This window comes from Vipera ursinii (genome assembly GCF_947247035.1).
Source record: "Vipera ursinii genome assembly, chromosome: 6".
NCBI lineage: Eukaryota > Metazoa > Chordata > Lepidosauria > Squamata > Viperidae > Vipera > Vipera ursinii.
The window spans coordinates 45246308-45266743 of record NC_139515.1 but is presented as its reverse complement, the minus strand read 5'-3'; positions in this window follow the sequence as shown (position 1 = coordinate 45266743).

Genomic DNA, 20436 nt, shown 5'->3' with positions numbered 1-20436 from the left:
TTTGCAGACCCAAATGTAAAAACCTTCTTCAGTCATGATAAGCTGACATAGGCACTAAACATACATTTCCAAGTCCTTAATAACAGCTGCAAAAAAGCAAAACTAAAAATGAAAGGTAGGAGAAGAAGGTAGGAAAAATTCAATCTAAGTCTGCAGAAGAATTTGTGCATGTTCTGAAATACCTCTCTGGAAAACTGACCCAAAACTGAACCAAGAATGTATGAAGAAAATGCCTCTATTCTAGTAAATGAAGAAAATGCTTCTTCGTAAAACAAAGCAAAGTTCTCTTTCAAGCATTATAGACACAAGATTCATTTACAAATTATTTCATCATTCCTAGGTCTATATTTTAACCCTGGCTACATTCCAGTTTCATATTTAGTAAATACATTGTTTTTTTTATTAATTTTGTTACTATCATCTCAATGTACATTATATTTTCAAAGATCTGATGTTATGCTTTCCTATCTGGAGGACCATTTGCAGTCTAAAATAGATGCAGAAGCAACAGGGAGATAAATATAAATAAACACAGCATATGAAAGCAAGTGCAAAACAAGTTATTTTCTTATTGTATGTTCATTGGGATACAATAAGGTAAATAGAACAATACTCCGAGGATGGTAAGGAAATAATTAGTTTTGAAGTGAGTTAAAATATAAAATCTGAATTGTGACATTCTTGGAGGGAATTCAACACACAGGGATCAGCAAAGGGAATAGAATTGTTTTATAGAGCAGGCATACTTTGTAAGACTCAGGATAGTGAACCTGGATGGACCAGGATGAAAGTACAGAGAGGTAAGGAGTAGAGAGCTCATGAAGCTTTGAAGATAAGGACAGAAAGCTTAATGAGGATGGATGATTGAAAAAGGAATGGTTTGAGAGATATGGTCAAGAATTGTAAGTAAAGTGCTATAAGGTTATAAGAATATAGATGAGTCAATACAAGTACAAAGAGAAGGATACTTCAAAGGATATTCATTGTTACAGTTATTTGGGATAAATGTATATTTCTTTTAGTGAAAAAGCAATTCTTCAAAAACAAATGGGTGGGCGAAGATGCAAATATAATTTCATGTGATACACATTTAATTAATAAATACAGATAATGTGAATTCTCCTGAGTCACGTACTGAACATTTTTCTTTTTTAGTACCTGAAGAGTTATAATTCCTTAACCTTTGGAGTTTTCTGGGAGTTATACCCAAAATTTCCAGGAGCTAAATAAAATTCTGATGGTTCAAATTATGCACCCATAATTTGAGTTATAGATTTTTCTTTACCTTATATTTATATGAATTTTCCAGATTTTTGTCCTTGTTCTACAGTCCAAATTTATCCTAAAAAGTAAATTTAAAAATATGTTTTATGCATTGAAGTAACATTTGATTATTTTACACAAGCTACAACATTATAGAACATATGGAAAAGAATATTCCATAGTTGTTACTGTTGTTTTATATTTAAATGCCACCTGAACTCCCAGCAACTCTGGGCATTTTGCTGTTCAAGTAATTAGTGGAAATCTATGGCTAAAATGGAAATTTCTGTGAAATAGTTATGTTTGTTTGGATGCTTTCAAATATTTTATTACAGGTTTTCAAGTATTCATTATGGAAATACCATCTATGCAATATTTATGAACTACAGAAATTCATATACAAAATTCCACAAAATATCTTTCAAGAACAGTTCAGTGTTAAGCTTCCATATTATAACTACACACGTCTCAATGATTCTGTAATCTAAACCCATTTAAAACATTTAGATTCAGATTTTCTGTAGAAACTCTGCAAGAGAGTTGCTACCATGTTATGCAATTGGTTGGGGTAGAAATCACTATTTTTTCCAATTTTGTCATTATTTTTTTAAAAAGTCATCCTAGGAATTCAGAGTTTGGGATGCAAACACAATCTTATGATTCACCACTTTGCTATCACTTTGACATTTTATCATTTTTGATAGAGGCAATAGTAACTATAGAGCAACTGAGAGAAATCTGCTGCATCAAATTAGTATGCCTTTTAACCACACTAATTAAATATTATCAGCAAACTATTTCCTAGGAAGTATACTAATACTATTAATGTAAATAAATACATTTAGAATACTTCTAACTATGCCTTCCTTATGGGATCTGAGTTGGCCATTTTAAGAAAGATCTGGGGAAGTTCAATCATAATCTGATCCAACAATTTTCTTTCATGAAGGAAGTTTTTACATATACCATTAGAATTATTATTTTGTGAATTTAGGATTGCAGCATGCATGGGAGAGGATCAAAACACTATGGGATGATTGCTTTATATTCTGCAAGTCTTGGAGTATTTTATTTACTGTGATAAGTTCATAATTAAATCACTGAACATATTGACCTATGTGATGCTGCTGCAAGATAAAGGTCCAAGTCTGTTATTTTATTATAGTTTAAAATTCTGGGCCTTCAATATGTTGTATTACTTTTGGGAGCTGCAGGGCTTCACATGCTTTAAAACATCATTCCTCCTAGATAAGACGTTTTAGAACACAGCTGGACTCATTTCAGATAATGTGATTCCTATTTTATGTAAAAATGCAGAAGTAAATTAGACCAGCAACATAAGACTGATTTTCTTTTTGTTAAGATGAAATTATTTTGTTATGGTAAAATCATTTGCCATTTATTTTTTTTAAAAAACCTGATAAAATAGAGTTTTTAACTATAAACCAGATAGATGGGACAATTCATTTATGGGGATGAACCTATCTCAATTAAGAATTATAACATATATTTTCAGGGATAGATAATTGTAATATTTATGCTCCATTTTTCTGTTTTATGAGTGATTTCTGACATTTTAATATAATTCTGTGCCTTTTTCCATGTTAGTTGTAGGGATATCTAAATTTGATGATGATGTCTTTCTCCATGTAGTTGCAGGAAGAGAATAAAGTGTCCCAACTCCTACAACTTTTAAAGGTTCATAACATGCTGATTTCTGCTCATTTCATTTATCTAGTACTGTGCTTCCCTGAAAAATAAGACCCGGTCTTATTTTTCTTTCCTCCAAAAGAGGCATTAGGTCTTATTTTCGGGGAATGTCTTTTCCACTGTCTCACCTCACAGCAGCGGCACCAACAGCCCCATCCAGAAGGAACCCACGTGGCTGCCGCTGGCCCACTTCTTCTGTAGCTTCTCACTGCCACTCACATGCATCATCCCCAGCCTCCATTTTGCCAGCAGAGGCCTTCAGGAAAGGCCTCTCCAGACCAAACCAGAGCTCCAGGATGATGCCTCTGCAAGCCTTTGGCAGCGAAATGGAGGCCAGTGGATGACACACATGTCACCCCAGACATCTGTTCTGGGCTGTAAGCTTCTTCTGGATGGGGCTGTTGGTGCTGCTGCCACGAGGCAAGGTATTGGGGCATGGGAGGCCTGGCTGTGGTGGTCCTGGGATAGGCAGGTGCAGGGTGCATGGGGCAGCTGCAACCCCCACCCCAGCTGAGCTTGAGTTTTATGAGTGAGCCTCACCCCATCTCATGCAACCAGACAGTGGGATGGAGTGGGCGGGGCCTTAACTGGGGATTATTTTGGGGAGAGGGTAGGGCTTATATTAGGCACACATATAAAAACAAGCTAGGGTTTATTTTCGAGGTAGGTCTTATTTTTGGGAAAACATGATAGCTGCTACCATTTGTAAAATAATAATTTAGATCTTTTTACTCTACACATAGCTACATTTATTTTGCCCTAATGAAAAATGACAATATGTGCATGTGTGCGTGCACGTGCATGTATGTGTGTATGTAGATGTAGATGTATACGTGCATGTTTTTAAAAGAGAATTTAAATTCTCTTTTAAATTCTGGACAATTCTGGACAGCCATCTCTCTGAAATGGTATATGGCCTCCTGCTTGATCAGGGGATTGGACTAGAGGACCTCCAAGGTTCCTTCCAGCTTTATTCTGATTGATTGAAATAAAATAGGACACTGGAACACAGTTAAGGCACAATGGAAAACTGATTTACTGAACAGAAATGTTAGATTAGAAAATAATATTTTTTAAAATTTTTAGTGCTTTAGTCGTAACACCATTACACTGAAGTCAATGATTTTAATCTCTCAGGAAAGCTGTATAATCCTCTGGGTCCACTTTGTTTAGTGTAGGCTTCATCCTATCATCATTTGAAAATAAGCCATATTAAGTTCAATGGGATTTATGTCTAAGCAACCATGTGTAATATTATTCAGGCAATCAAAGATTCCTTACATTCTATTTAAGATACCGTATTTTCCGGCGTATAAGACGACTGAGCGTATAAGACGACACCCTACATTTCCTGTTAAATTATAGGGTTTGGGCTATACTCGCCGTATAAGACTACCCCTCTTCCAATGCACACCAAATAAAAATTTAAAAACATCAGATTTGATTTTAATATGGTAATTTTAATTCAAATGCTTATGACATGCAGGTGCTTAGTAGGAAAACTGTCACTTATAAACATAAGGCTGTTTGTCATCAAACATGTAAACATAAAACAGTGCAAGTGGATTAAACTAGAAGAAGAAGAAGAAGAAGAAGAAGAAGAAGAAGAAGAAGAAGAAGAAGAAGAAGAAGAAGAGAAGAAGAAGAAGAGGAGGAGGAGGAGGAGGAGAAGAAGAAGAAGAAGAAGAAGAAGAAGAAGAAGAAGAAGAAGAAGAAGAAGAAGAAGAAGAAGCAGAAGAAGTTGTTGTTGGAGGGGACCTTGGAGGTCATCTAGTCCAACCCCCTGCTAAGGCAGGAAACCCTATACCATTTCAGACAAATGGCTGTCCAGTCTCTTCTTAAAAACTTCCAGTGTTGGAGCATTCACCACTTCTGGAGGCAGGTTGTTCCACTGGTTAATTGTTCTAACTGTCAGGAAGTTTCTCCTTAGTTCTAGGTTGCTTCTCTCCTTGACTAGTTTCTATCCATTGCTTCTTGTCCTGCTTTCAGGTGCTTTGGAGAATAGCTTGGCTCCCTCTGCTTTGTGGCAGCCCCTGAGATATTGGATCACTGCTATCATGTCACCCCTCACCCTTCTCTTCGTTAAGCTACACATACCAAATTCCAGCAACCGTTCCCTATTTTCCTAATTCACTTTTTCACTTTTCCTAATTCACTCTAAAGCTTTCCCTGCGCAGAGCCTTAAATAACACCAGCTGCCTGCAATTAGTGCAGGTTCGCATCCCACCAGGCTCAAGGTTGAGTCAGCTTTCCATCCTTCCAAGGTAGGTAAAATGAGGACTCAGATTGTTGGGGGCAATAAGCTGACTTTGTAATAATGCTGCTGGGGGTGGTGGTGAAAGCCCTAATAAACAGGCATATACACAGAATGAAGGCTATTGCTAAGCACATTGATTTGTGCTTTAAATTGTAAGCCACCCTGAGTCTTCGGAGAAGGGCGGGATATAAATGGGATTAAAAAAAAAAGACCAAATGGGAGATCTGCTCCAGGTTTTCCAGCCAGCCCGCTCAGTTCCTGAGTCAAATGTGTCCTTAGAGCTAAGCCGCTGCTCTGGCTGCTGCCTTCCCCACCTGCCTTTCAAGTTGGGATATACTACAGCTGCTCTTCAACTTTAGAAGGAAAGACGCCCAGACCCCAGCCTGTAAAAAATCACAGACTGCAGCTTCTTCTCCAATTGGTCCCGCTTTCCCTGCGCAGACTAAATGGGAGATCCGCTCCAGGTTTTCCAGCCAGCCCTGTCCCTAAATTTTCAGCACCCGGCGTATAAGACGACCCCTGACTTTTGAGAAGATTTTCATGGGTTAAAAAGTAGTTTTATACGCCGGAAACTATGGTAGCTAAAGTGTTAACTTTAGTAAACTTAAAATATATAGAGTAAAAGATTAGTTAGATAAAAGCTGAATTATGGATTTGATTTAAGCAAATCATAACAGGATTGCAATACTAGTAATTACTATTTTAAAGAAAATTAGTTTTTAATCCTTATTTCATATTTTACATTATATCTTGCAGCAGGAAAACTATTATGAATTTCATTTTGATAACAGTAAGATCAAAATTCTGAATCAAATGTTGATGGTACAGATTTCTTATTTTTAAAAAGTATTTCAATTAGAACAAAAATTAATAGAAGATGCTTGAAATTAACAGTTGATTCATAATATGGTCTTTTTAAAAATTAGAAAAAAATGTCTCTTCTCTCTAGTGCCATCTTGTGGGTCAATAGCAAAAAGAAAGTATGAAGATTTCTTATGCAATATATAGTGAGTATATGGTATATTACTGCAATGACTGAAAAAAAGTAGAATGAGATTGCAATATTCACTGATTTTCTTTTTTATATAACTTTATTGAATTTTAGAAAAGTAGAAAGTTAAAAGATAAACAAAAAGGATTTAAAGAAAAAATTCAGAGAAGAAAAAGTGAAGATGCAAGAAAGTAAAAGAAGGAAAAAGAGAAAAAAAATGACTTCAACTTTCTTTGGTACAGATATAAGTAAAAATGTATCAAACTCTTACTACAAGAGTACTTTAATATTAACATTCATCTACATTATTTCCATAATGCCATATAATTCCAATAAATAAATCCCAAAATTACCTTTTCTTTTCTTTCAGTTTCTCACAAAAAGGCCAAAAGTGGTTTCTAAGTAGAAATAAAATTTGTCAAAAACTTTTCTTTCATCAAGGCTTTCAATATCCCATCTCTGTCAATTCCACCAGCCAATTCCACCAGATTTACTGATTTCATAGAAAAACTCAGCAGAAAAGTATTCATGCCTACCAATAAGCATGAATCCTTTATAATAATTATTATATCTTAGTACCAATTGATTAAATTGCAAAAGATAATAAGCCATCTTTTATAAACATCGAGTCAGAGCTGAAGAAGCTTCCTGGATGAGTGTATTACTTAAAGCAAAATACTATTGTAGGAAAACTAGTTTTTTCTCAAATAATTTATTTTAAATGCAATGGTCATCTTAGGATATAGCAATGGGATTCTTTAAATTTATATCCGAACTTCCTTTTCGATATGGGATAATTTTAAACTTAGAGTCGTCTCCTTTTCAATTATTTATGAATACACATTGTAAACTGCTAAATCACTGTTTCTGTTTTGTATGACTATTGGTTAAAAGATGTATTCTTTTGAATTTTAATACGGTTACTGCATTTTTAAAAATTCTTTTCATGTATAATTACCCACCGTTATTTTTTATAAAGGTCTTTGGTGATTTACCTGAAGTCCCCAAAAATTCTTTGGCTATCACAAGCAAGAAAAAGACATGCTTATGCTCATACATCTGAAAACATAATTGGCACAAAACCTTGGGGCACAAAGTCTGCACTAACTGGTTTATGATAAAGCAAACAACCAGAAGAAGCTTTTTGTTTGATATAGGTCTCACAGTCTCACAAACTATGTGAAATATATATAAGAAACAATCATTTCTGTACCTTAGTGAGTCATGAAGGAATCCAAATGTTTATTGTTATCCTACCTGCAACATCTTCTCTACCTTTGTTAAACTCACAAAAGATTACACACCACACAGATGCTTATCCATTTTGTGTATTAAAATTAAAAATGTAGAGGAAATTTAGCCAATATCTAATTAAGAAGGTAAATGTCTTTCCCCTAATCGTGTAATCCTGAATCCTCCGTAGTTTCTTCAGTAAAAAATTATTAGTGGAATTATTGGCTAGAGCATATGAATAATATGATAATTTACTATATTATTGGGATTTCTAGATCCAGAATGTGTAAGAAGTCATAATACTCATAAGCAGGACAAGAAGCAACGGATGGAAACTAGTCAAGGAGAGAAGCAACCTAGAACGAAGGAGAAACTTCCTGACAGTTAGAACAATTAACCAGTGGAACAACCTGCCTCCAGAGGTGGTGAATGCTCCAACACTGGAGGTTTTTAAGAAGAGACTGGACAGCCATTTGCCTGAAATGGTATAAGGTTTCCTGCCTGAACAGAGGGTTGGACTAGATGACCTCCAAGGTCCCTTCCAACTACTACTACTAATTATTATTATTATTATTATTATTATTATTATTATTATTATTATTATTATTATTATTATTATTATTATTATTATTATTATTATTATTATTCCATACAATACTTTGTTAATGTTTGGTTGGCATTAAATACAATAGAATTGTAAGTATGTCATTATCCTTAGAATATCACAGCAAGAAAGCAATAGCAAGTAATATTGGTATCATTTACTTCTGTTGTAAGAAGCTGATATAGTCACTAGGATACTGTATTTTAAAAAAAATTACCTCTTTATTATTTTCATTACCATTGTGGAGGGTGAAATCCCATTGTCCCCTCTTCTGCTATTCCTTAAAAAATAACAACAATCAGAATATATTTTTAACTACTAACGCTAAGCTAACAACAAAGGTATACATAGTGGATGCCATTAATTACTTTAAAAAAAGTATCAAAAATTATAAACAGTTTTCCATCTATAAAAACATATAGATCCTTTTGTACAAAAGTTGTACCACTCCAGTTTGCTTTATAAGATTTATAGTAAATGTCCTGAAAGTTAATTATGATTTCTTCTGAAGCACAAATATTTATTTACCCAGTTTGCCTTTCCAAATTGATTCCTAGAGTATATATTGTCCCAAAGTGAATTATGAGATATGCCTGTGTAATTACTCCATCATAAATATTGTAGCTAAAAAAGTCATGTTATTCTTTATTGCAGACATAATACCACTTCTTGAACCAAAAGGCAGCTGTACATAAAGCTGGTGTGACATGTGGAGCCCTCACTTATACCTATATGCAAATGTAATGACCAGAGTTGCATACATTTTGCATTCTTTCTTTAATCAAGGAAAACTTCCTGCCAGATGGAAGCAAGATGGACTGTGATAAAAAAGAGACAGATGTGAACAATCTCCTTAAGTTTAAACCTAAATTGGATAACTCTTAAAATTTCTCCAGACTGCTGAATATTAATTACAAATTTCAGTGGGAGGGCAAGCCCGGAAAGAAATAGTCCAGATTGTTTAGCAATGTGATCCGCATGGATAATTAAATGTCTGAACACAAAAAGAACATACTCAGAAGTAGCCAAATGTCAGTACCACTCTCCCTCTTCCCTACTTTCAGGTGAAGTTTCTGAAAATGGTTGAAATTCCTGAGTAAAGGATCACACTTAAGAGATCACCATCTTAAAAGATCATTTCTTGTAAAATGTGTATGTTCCGCTGAAGGGAGATAATATTTTTAAACCCAAATAACATTAATATAGAGCAGGGGTGTCAAACTCAATTTCATTGAGGGCCGCATCAGCATTGTGGTTGCCCTCAGGGGGCCAGGTGGGTATGGCCTGGGTGGGCGTGGCCTATTGGGTGGGCGTGGCTAGAGTGTGTATGGCCTACTGGGTAGGCATGGCCAGCTCTGCATCATTCGCATCAAGGGTGCCTATGGGGGCCTGGGCAGGAGTGGGACAGATCTGAGGGTCTCTGGCAGAAGGAGGCTCTCTGGGCCAGGGACAAGGCAGTGGGGGCCATTCCCTCACTGTTTCCAGGATGGCTTCACGGGCCACATGAAACCACTTCGCGGGCGGGATCTGGCCACTGGGCCTTGTGTTTGACATGTCTGATATAGAGTACAGCTTTATCTAAGCTGGATTAAAACTTTTGTGTGTCATTGCTGATACTGGTATTTTGGAAAGCCAGATCCAATAAGTCTAGAGTAGGAAATCTGAATCCACATAGTGAGGTGTCAAACCTTTTGTCTCACCTTCATTTAGAGCTTTATTGTTTGGGTATGTAAAACAATTTTCCTACCGCCCCCCCCAAAAGTATTTAAACTTCCATTAATCTTTGTTTTTACATTATACTAACTAAGCACATAAAAGGCTAGAGTTTGGATTTGCTTAGGCTAAATAGGGCAGACAAGTTGGTGCTCCATGAAGGCAGTCAGACTTCCTGCCAGCTCTGAACCTTCTCAGCTGTGGCGCCTGTTTATGAGGCAACTCTGGGGAAGAGAGGTGACCTTCGGTAACACTGCAGGAAGACTCGCTCATCTTTCTTTTTAGTGTAAAGCCAGCTCGCTCTCCTATAGTGCATCTTGGGAAGCATGCGAGCAGAGCTGGTAAATTGGCAGCCAAACTCCTACTCTGCAATAACATCGTGGTCTCCTAGCTAATGTAACAATGCCATATACTAATAATAATAATATGCTAACTACACCTGGAATGAGCAACACACGCATACATACGTACATATATAAAGCAAGCAGCTGGGATGGTTTACAATACCATTTCTGATGAATGTATACAAGTATGTATCAGATTGTGATTTTAAAAACCCATTCTTCCTTTTTTGACACACATTATCCTGAGGATGCCTCTGCTTCACCACCCACTATTTATTTTCCTGACTTTCTTCCACTCCAATCCAGAACTGCTCCATATGTTCCATAGGATACATGCTTGTGTTCTCTCTCTCTCTCTCTCTCTCTCTCTCTCTCTCTCTCTCCCTCCCTCCCTCCCTCCCTCCCTCCCTCCCTCCTCTCTCTCTCTCTCTCTCTCTCTCTCTCTCTCTCTCTCTCTCTCTCTCACACACACACACACACACACACACACACACACACAGATATTCTAGCCTGGTGAGAAGACTATATATTGAATGAACAAATAACCAATAAAAAAGGATGGCACTTCAATTGCATGTATGTGGTTGCTATCTCAGCTTCTTTCTTCCCCTTCCTGCAAACACCATTGGATTTAAATGTTAATGATCCATAACTTTTTTTTCTTTCTAAAACTAATTTATATTTATTTATTTATTTATTTAATAATATTTCTATACTGCCCTTCTCCCGAAGGACTCAGGGCGGTGAACAGGGCAAGAATAAAAATACAAATTACAAAAGTTAAAACTAGATTAAATAAATGCCCACATACTAAAATACATCTTAAAACCAATAAATAACAATAGCAACCCCCCCCCCAATCCCCTCATCAGGCCAGGCCAGCTTGTTCAAAAAAGTATGTTTTTAGCTCGCGGCGAAAGGAGCGAAGGTCGGGCGCCGTCCGGAGCTCAACCGGTAGCTGGTTCCATAGCTCCGGGGCGCCCACAGAGAAGGATCTCCCCCTGGGGGCCACCAGTCGACATTCTCTGACCGGTGGCACCCTGAGGAGGCCCTCTCTGTGGGAACGCACAGGGCGGAGGGAAGTCGATGCCGGCAGCAGGTGTTCCCTCAGGTACTCCGGACCCCTGCCATGTAGGGCTTTGAATACCATTACTAGTACCTTGAATCTCACCCGGAAGGCAACTGGCAACCAATGCAGCTCACGGAGCAGAGGTGTAACGTGGGAGTATCGGGAGACTCCCAACACAACTCTCGTGGCTGCATTCTGTACCAGTTGGAGCTTCCGGGTGGTCCTCAAGGGCAGCCCCATGTAGAGAGCGTTGCAGTAGTCTAGTCGAGAGGTCACGAGCGCATGAGTGACAGTGCATAGATCATCCCGGCTTAGATAGGGCCGCAACTGGCGCACCAGGCGAACCTGGGCGAAAGCCCCCCTAGTCACAGCTCCTATATGATCTTCCAGGGTGAGCCGTGAATCTAGGAGGACTCCCAAGTTGCGAGCCCTATCTACGGGGGGTAATAGTTCACCCCCCATAGTGAGAGGTGGAATGTCCGAATAAACCCGGGATGAAGGTATGCAGAGCCACTCGGTCTTGTCGGGGTTGAGTTGAAGTCTGTTCCTCCCCATCCAGACCCGAACCGCCTCCAGGCAACGGGACATCACGTTGAGCGCATCACTGGGGTGGTTTGGGGTCGAAAGGAAAAGCTGGGTATCATCAGCATACTGATGATACCCAACTCCAAAACCATGAATGATCTCACCCAGCGGTTTCATATAGATGTTGAACAGGAGAGGCGAGAGGACCGACCCCTGAGGAACTCCACAAATGAGAGACCTCGCGGTCGACCTCTGCCCTCCTGCCAACACTGACTGCGAACGTCCCTGGAGATAGGAGGAGAACCACTGTAAAACCGTGCCTCCCACTCCCAATCCCCTGAGACGCCGCAGCAAGATACCATGGTCGATGGTATCGAAAGCCACTGAGAGGTCTAACAGGACCAGAACAGAGGAATGCCCCCTGTCCCGAGCCCTCCAGAGATCATTCACCAGCGCGACCAATGCCGTCTCCGTGCTGTACCCGGGCCTGAAACCCGATTGGTACGGGTCTAGATAATCCGCTTTATCCAGGACCAGAGGGAGCTGATGTGCCACCACACTCTCAACAACCTTCGCAAGAAAGCGAAGGTTGGAGACAGGACGAAAGTTGTTCAATACAGCTGGGTCCAAGGCAGGCTTCTTGAGGAGAGGCCTCACCACCGCCTCTTTCAAGACAGCAGTGAAGCTACCCTCACTCAGAGAAGCCGATATAACTGCCTGGAACCAGCTGCGTGTCCTCTCCCAGGCTGCATAGACCAGCCAGGAAGGGCACGGGTCCAATAAACATGTGGTGGTGCTCAGCCTCCCCATGATCCTGTCCACTTCCTCCGGAGTCACAGAATCAAACTCCTCCCAGGTGATATCGACAAGACCGCCTGCGTCCTGCTCGACAGACTCTGCCCAGTCAGAGTCCAGACCGGTCCGAATCCGAGCGATTTTGTCCGACAGATGCTGGTTAAACTCCTCGGCACGACCCTGCAAGGGTTCCTCCCTCACCTCCTGATTCAGGAGGGAGCGAGTCACCCTAAACAGGGCGGCCGGGCGATTATCTGCGGACGCGATAAGGGTGGCGAAGTGGTTAGACCTCGCCTCCCTTATCGCAGCGAGATAAGACCTAGTATAGGTTCTTAGTCGCAATCGGTCGGTTTCGGATCGGCTGGATCTCCAACCGCTCTCTAGGCCCCGTCTCCGACGCTTCATCTCCCGGAGCTCCGCGGAGAACCATGGAGCTCGACGGGATCTGCACCGGGTCAGGGGCCACAGGGGTACAACTCGGTCAAGAGCCTCAGTGGCTGCCCTTTCCCAGGCTTCCTCTAAGGCGTCTGCCGAGCTGTGAGCAAGGGAGGCAGGTGGGGACCCCAGCGCCGCCTGGAACCTCTGGGGATCCATTAAGCGTCTGGGGCGGTACCATTTAATTGGTTCCACACACCCACGGTGGGGGGTGGCAAAACGGAAGACCAGCCGCAGGAGATGATGATCGGTCCATGACAGGGGCATAACAATTGGGGAGCCCCCACCAAGATCATCTAACCACCGTCCAGATAAGAAAACTAAGTCAAGAGTGTGGCCTCCCTCATGAGTCGGTCCCGAAATTACTTGCGTCAGGTCCATGGCCGTCATGGAAGCCATGAACTCCCGAGCCAACTCAGATGATCCTCCCAGCGATGGTAGGTTGAAGTCCCCCAAAACTATAAGTTTCGGGAACTCAATCACCAACCCAGAGAGGACATCGAGAAGCTCAGGCAGGGCTGCTGCTATGTGACTAGGCGAAAGGTACACCAGCAGCAACCCCAACTGTGCACCAGGGCCGCATCTCAAAAAGAGAGACTCACACCCGACTATCTGGGGAACGGTGGCCTCCCGCGGACATAAGGTCTCCCTCATAACAACAGCCACACCCCCACCCCTACCCTGAGCCTGAGGCCGGTGTAGCACCCGGAAACCTGGTGGGCAAAGGTCAACCAGAGGAATCCCTCCCTCTGGGCCCAACCAAGTCTCTGTGATACAAGCCAGGTCCGCCTGCTCACCCTCGACCAAATCACGGACGAGAGGAGCTTTATTAGTGACAGACCTGGCATTCAAGTACACCAGCCGGAGCTCAGGAGGCTGCACATCCTCACTCCCAGAGCCCTGGGGCGGAGCCAGAGGGTCGGAGTGCCCCACCGCTTTTAAGCAGCGGAGAGGCCTTCCCTGAGGATGATACGGCCCTCTGCTCCTGCACCTGCTGCCATTCCCTAACGTCATGGGAATAGGTATTCCCACGACCAGCCCTGGAGCCCCGGAGGCAACCAGCCCCCGCTCCTCCCCCCCACGAACTACCTTGGCACTGGCCTGAACAGAGGTTGTTGGACTGCCCCCCTTGTCCAAACAACCAAAAAGAGTACCCTCCCCCCTCCCTAGCCCCCTAAAAAATTTAGAAAGAAAACTAATCAGGGGCCTCCTATTGGGTTTCCGTCGAAGGCCCCTACCCGTGCCCAGCCATCTCTCGGGGTCCCAATAAATACCATGTTTACCATTCATTTTCCATGGTTATGCTTCTATAAACCATTTGGAACAAAAATGGCTAGGGAACAAGTAAATGGATCTTTAAAGATAATATAATGGAATGTATAATAGAAGTCATTTCTAAGGGGGCAGAAGACTTAAGACTTTCTGGGAATTTCAGAAATTTTTGGAGCATGATTCTGTTTACTGAAATTGATTTAAAGTAATCCAGTTACATGATAAATCATGGTATTTGCTCTCTCTTGTTTTGCAAGTGTGTGTGCCTAGATTTTAAATTGCTTTCCATATATATCTTAAGAAGTATATACAGAGAAGTATACTCAGCTGTGAAGTTATAATCACAGAACACACTTGTTCCAAAGTAGGATTAGACAACCTAGTACACTTTACCAATTTCCATCAGCCCTTGTCAGTTTTATAGCAAATGTGGGTTTCTTGTGTTAGTTGAACTGTCAGGTCAGATTATGAAATCAACTCCATCAGAAGGCTAAAACTACTGTGCATTTATTGAGATTGTACAATTATAGAATCTTGGAAATCTGCAAGATTTCTGCCTCCTCCTTCTTACAGTTTAATAAATAGGAAGGTTCTGATCCACTTCTGAATGTTTTCCAAACCTTCTAGACATACAAAAATATTTTAGCCCTTTTTGCCTAGGCAACAACCATTTCTGCATGTTTTCATCAATGTCATTTTCTTTACTTGTTACATGAACCTTGCTTACCTAATAAGGCTTGATGAATTTCAGCATATATTGTCTATGTTCTTTAAAAAGCCTTATCTCTTGTGGCCAACTACCAAGCCTCATTTTGCAGGGGCAGCTGGAAATGGTGTATGAAATGAAGATCTTAGGAACCATGTAGATAAATATGAGAAAAGATGTTTTAGGCAATCTGGCTGTATGACACTTAAGCCTTAAAAAATAAAATCAGCTCTTTGAATTGAGTTCAAAACAGTCAGCCAGTACAGATTGCAAAGTGTTGCATAGGACAATTGTAACCACTATTCTCTGCAGTACAGCTGTTCTCTTTGGAACTAATTGCACTTTCCAAAAACATTTTCAGAGGCACTTATAAAGCACTGCAAAAATGCCAGAGTGTAAATAATAACTGCAAGAAAAACATACATAATATATATTAAAGTAGCCTATATTGAGAACACTATATGTATGTGAAAGCAATCACAATAATATTAAGTTTCCACTTCACACAATTGCACTACTGAAACCAGAGTCAATAACTTACTTAGAGATGAATTCCTAATAACCAATCAGTTATATGATACAGTAAACTGGAAAGTGCCTCAAACCAGTTTTAGACAGGTTTGAAGGAAGTAAGATAAGTTAGTACTCAAAAGACCTTGGTATACTTGAGATGCAGTCTATACATGCAGATGACCTAATGACACAGAACTATGCATGATTAGGAATAATGCAATGAAGCTAATGTATGTTGCATAAAGCTTTCTATAAAGCTGGAGAGCTTGATGTACCTCACTCTGGCTGCCTTATTTTACCACTGTGGAAGGATCAATTCATGTCAGGTGGCCATTTCCATACAAATGATCCAATACCGTGTTGGTAATACAATTAACATGGCTACCTCTCTAGTCAATATTACCCTGGGAATAAACAGAAAAATAAATCCTTTCAACAGTAGGCAAGCATACAATTGTGTGAATTCAGTAACCGATAGATACTAATTTTCTTTTTTGTCTTCTAGGCAGAAAATCAAAACCATTTAAACAAAAGAATGTGTTTTAAATCAATGTAAATTGATAAGATGCAAACATTCTTGGTAGTAGCATGTGGGTATATAGACGATATCTGTTCTTATTTTGTAGATATCATAGAATTTAATGGATCATTATAAGACCTGGTTGTAGATTTCTTCCCATCATTAAGTTATACTTTTCAATTTTCTGATAGCTAAATTTTAAGAATTAGATTAAATGCATTTTTTCACATTGTAGTCAAATGTGTACAGAGCATACTTCTTTAACTAAATAAGGCTAACTGAAATAAATATTTTTTAAGATGGAAAAATTAGTCAGTTCACTTTGCATTTCACACACACAGAGACACACACACACACACACACACACACACACACACACACACACATTAGACCAGTGTTTCTCAACCTTGGCAACTTTAAGATATGTGGAGTTCAAATCCCAGAATTCCCTAGTGAGCCAAAATTCTGGTAGTTGAAGTCCATACATCTTAAAGTTGCCAGGATTGAGAAACACTGCATTAGACAAGCTGGTATATTTTTGTGCAACACAACAATAGAAAACGAAATGGCTATAACCAAACAAACCACTGGGGATCTCAAAAGTGACCATCCTTAAGACAAATGATTACAAGTAGTTTTTTCAACCCAAACCTGAGTTAATATCATTTAGGGGTGAAATTGAGAAATGGTTTCACATTGTATGTGTTTAAACAATTCCAGGATAGCTACATCTCATATATTTGTTAATTATCAACAGGATATTCTGTCTCTCATTTTTCCTTTCATCATTTATATCTTTAATTCTCTCTTCCTCCTTTGCTACAGCACTAGAAATGTATATCTGATCAAAGAAGATTATGGTGCACAAAAGCTTGGGTTGTTTGGGGGGGGGGGTTCTGTTTGTTTTTAATTTTTGATAAAAAGTATATCAGTATAAAGAGTATTTAGCTTGTATGTGAATTTGCTATGTTGTAAAATATCCATTGAAGGAAAAATACAGCATTGTACTTATACAGGGAAAGCTATCTGCCTTTTTTCCCATTGAAAGCAATGACATTACCAGAAGAAAAAATTGAGTAGCTGGATCCCACAGTTTCACCAAGTGCCATACTCAAAGAAAATGTGCATATGTGGAGCACCAGAAATAAAATATATTGTACTTGTCTTATTTAACAGCCAACTATATGGCCCAGCAAGAGCCCTGTATTTACAGACATTACTTGGCAGAACCACTCATTGGGACTGCAATTAAAAAAACAACCTCTTATTTTCTGCAGGGCAAAAAAAAATACCTACATGTGCTTAATAGAACTGCTAAACCTATTGTCAGTGCTATAGTTAGGAGAACACATTTTATAGAACATACTGAGGTAGCATGTGATGCTTTCAGCTAAATACACACCATTTTGTATTTTTGCTCTCATTTCTACTTTTGTTTTCTAGTTTACCTTATATTACTTTATCTCACTCAATTTAATCTTTTCTTTCTTTATTTTATCTTGTATTACCGTACTTCATTTTATCTTACTCTATTTTTTGAAGCTGAGATTCATTGTTTTTTAATATGCTCAGTTGACTAATCAAAAAAAATTAATATCCTGCTAAATTCAGTATAAACTCAGCTGTTGTGATTTGGATCCAGTTCAGATGGCCTCACCTGCCTGTTTCAATATTATCCCTCCAGACTTGTAGAGGAAATGATGGGGGGGAGGGCAATGTGCCTTTGAATCAGTGTTGATTCTGACAATTGTCTGGACCAACCCATACAGTTATCTTAACAATTTATTGACAAGTGGCTTGACATCACTTGCTTCCTAAGGTTGGCTATAATCGCCCAGCTGGTTTCATGCCTAAGGCTATACAAGAACTCATAGTTTCCTACTTTCTAGTCTGATGCCTTAACCATGACATCAAACTGACTCCTACAGACTTGCAGTAACCTTCACAGTTTTCAGAAGGTAATAGCCTCTCCCTGTGCCAGCAGGGAATTTCTGTATGCAAAGACTTTGTTCCAGGGCTGAACAGCCATTCAATATTCTGTGAACTAATTTCTCAAGTGAATTGCAATATTATCAAGAATCCAATGGATACCCTGCTCAGTTTTCTTCAACAGAGCAGTAGTAAAAGGAAACTGAGACAACTATCATTTATTTTACTTTTCCCTTAATTGAATTTTTTTCCACTTATTTTTCTTCCAAATGAGCCTTTTATGATTTGGGGAACATGATAAGCTAGTCATTTAACCTTCTTAAAACCAAGGGAACCAATCTGGTATTCTCTTCATAACCTATATACAAAAGCAGTGTGCATCAGAGAGTAATAGGTACTGTTTTGTTGCTGTTCTTTTCACTATGTTAAAGAATAGTATACTTTTCCAATTTATCTGTGGTGAATGTCAGAAAATGACAGCAATATTTGTATTTTGCCTCATGTAAAGTGAACAATTATGACTCACTGGATGATTTATTTCTTTTTCCTCTACTGACTCTGATCTTGCTGTGCTGGTATAGTTTTAAAATATAGCTATATGGAAACCAGCTGTTTGACTTTCAGGAAATATTAATTTGATTTTGACCCAAGTTATAAACCCTGTTTTATATTTTCACAGAGCAGAAAGAATAAGTGACAAATCTGTGGTCTTGAGGATAGCACAATAGTGCCACCTAAGCATTTATTATATTGACCTCATGATGAGAGGTCTGAATAGTCAAAAATATTCTCTTATTTTCTGGCTTCCGGTTTGCGTGCACGACGCTGGCAGATGTGCCTGGAGAAGCTCTCTCCCCGCCGTCCGGTCTTTCTCTCTCGGAGGACCCTGCAAAAGGTTAAAAGTCACCCTGGAGGAGCGATCACTGTGAGGAGGCTCTCTCTGCGATTACAGAAGGGCAGGAGCCCTCCGTTTGATCCGGAGTTACTTCTCTGGCCCGAAGAAGAAGAGATCGGCTATTAAAATGGCCAATCACTAAGCCATTCCCTGCTGAAAGCCAAAATTACAACCAAGCACAGTGAAGCAATCTGGAGGATTTGGGTGAGACCTTACCCTTCTTACTTCCCTAATTACTTCCCTGTGGGACTTTCTTGAAAATCTTTTACCCCCTTCCTGAAAGATTGGTGACTGCTTATTTGGGGATTTACAACCTTAAAGCCTCAAAAGAAATCAAATGACTAAGCTAAATAACTAAGCAACCTTATTTGTACCTCTGAATTTTTTGGGCCACTAAAAAGTTTTTATTGCTTATTTTTACGGGGACCTACTACCCTATTTACTACTAAAAATGAATTAATTGGATAAAAGATTTATATTATATTAGTGTGCAAAAGGATTGTACATGCTATTAAGGACATCTTGTGGTGAAATGTGGTATAGCAAGAAACCTTTTTTTTATTCTGAGATTTGGCTCTAACAGATTTGTCCTTGACATTATTTTTAAAGATAAAAATTGGGAACACCTGGCACTGAAAATAACTTTTAGGAATAGTGAGTGGAGGTGGAAATTTATTGACTTTTATTAAAATAGCCTCCACTAAAGGCCTATATATAAAATACTAAAGAAATGGAAGAATATATTCCACCACTTGACTATAAACTCTTACTTGATACAATTTTGGCAATGACTTCAGAAATAAAAGCCAGACAAATCTGACAACACAAACTCACCAAACAAGACTCTTACTTCAATTGATGAACTGACAATCCAAAAATGAACAGAGGATGGGGAATTTAACAACAAAACAGGGGACTTTAAAGTACAACAAGTACAATCTACTGAGAGCCTTGATGCCCAAACATTGATTTCAACTATAAAACCTACAATCCAACAAGCAACAGAAGCTGAAGAAAGCAATACTAAAATGGAGGATGCCAAAGGCCTTCAAATACAGTACACCAAAACTTCAACCAACCAAAGAATAGCTACAACACCAGACATGACCTCTTACCTAAGCCGGATGGATTTGAAAGAAGAAGACCAGATTGAATTAATGATTTCCTGGAATGAAAATTTAATGACTACAAAGGGTTCACTCTCTATGAAAAATTGATAACTGGATGGTCTCCCTGGATTCACACAACATGCGTAGGAAGAAAGGGAGACACATTTGAGAAGCTAAAGGCAATGATATGGAAGCCTCCTAGCACAAGAAGAAAGCTAGAATTAGATTTAAGGAAAAAAATGAACTTTTCTTCTTTTTCTGTTGTAAGTGTTGGGATTTGCAATAATAAAGCTTAATTTTTTCTCTCAACAGGCCAAGGAGAACTGTTAAAAGATATAAACTGAGTGTATATTTAGGATCTAGATTTTTAAGGGAATGAAAAATAGCTACAAACAATAAAACATACTTTGTTAACTATGAATTGTAAGGATGACAAATAGAATATGTATGTACTTCAGACATGAAATGGGTTAGCTATCAGAACATAACTTTGAATTATATTATAGAATTTGCAATGATATAATAAAAATATTATTTTAAAAACTGATGAACT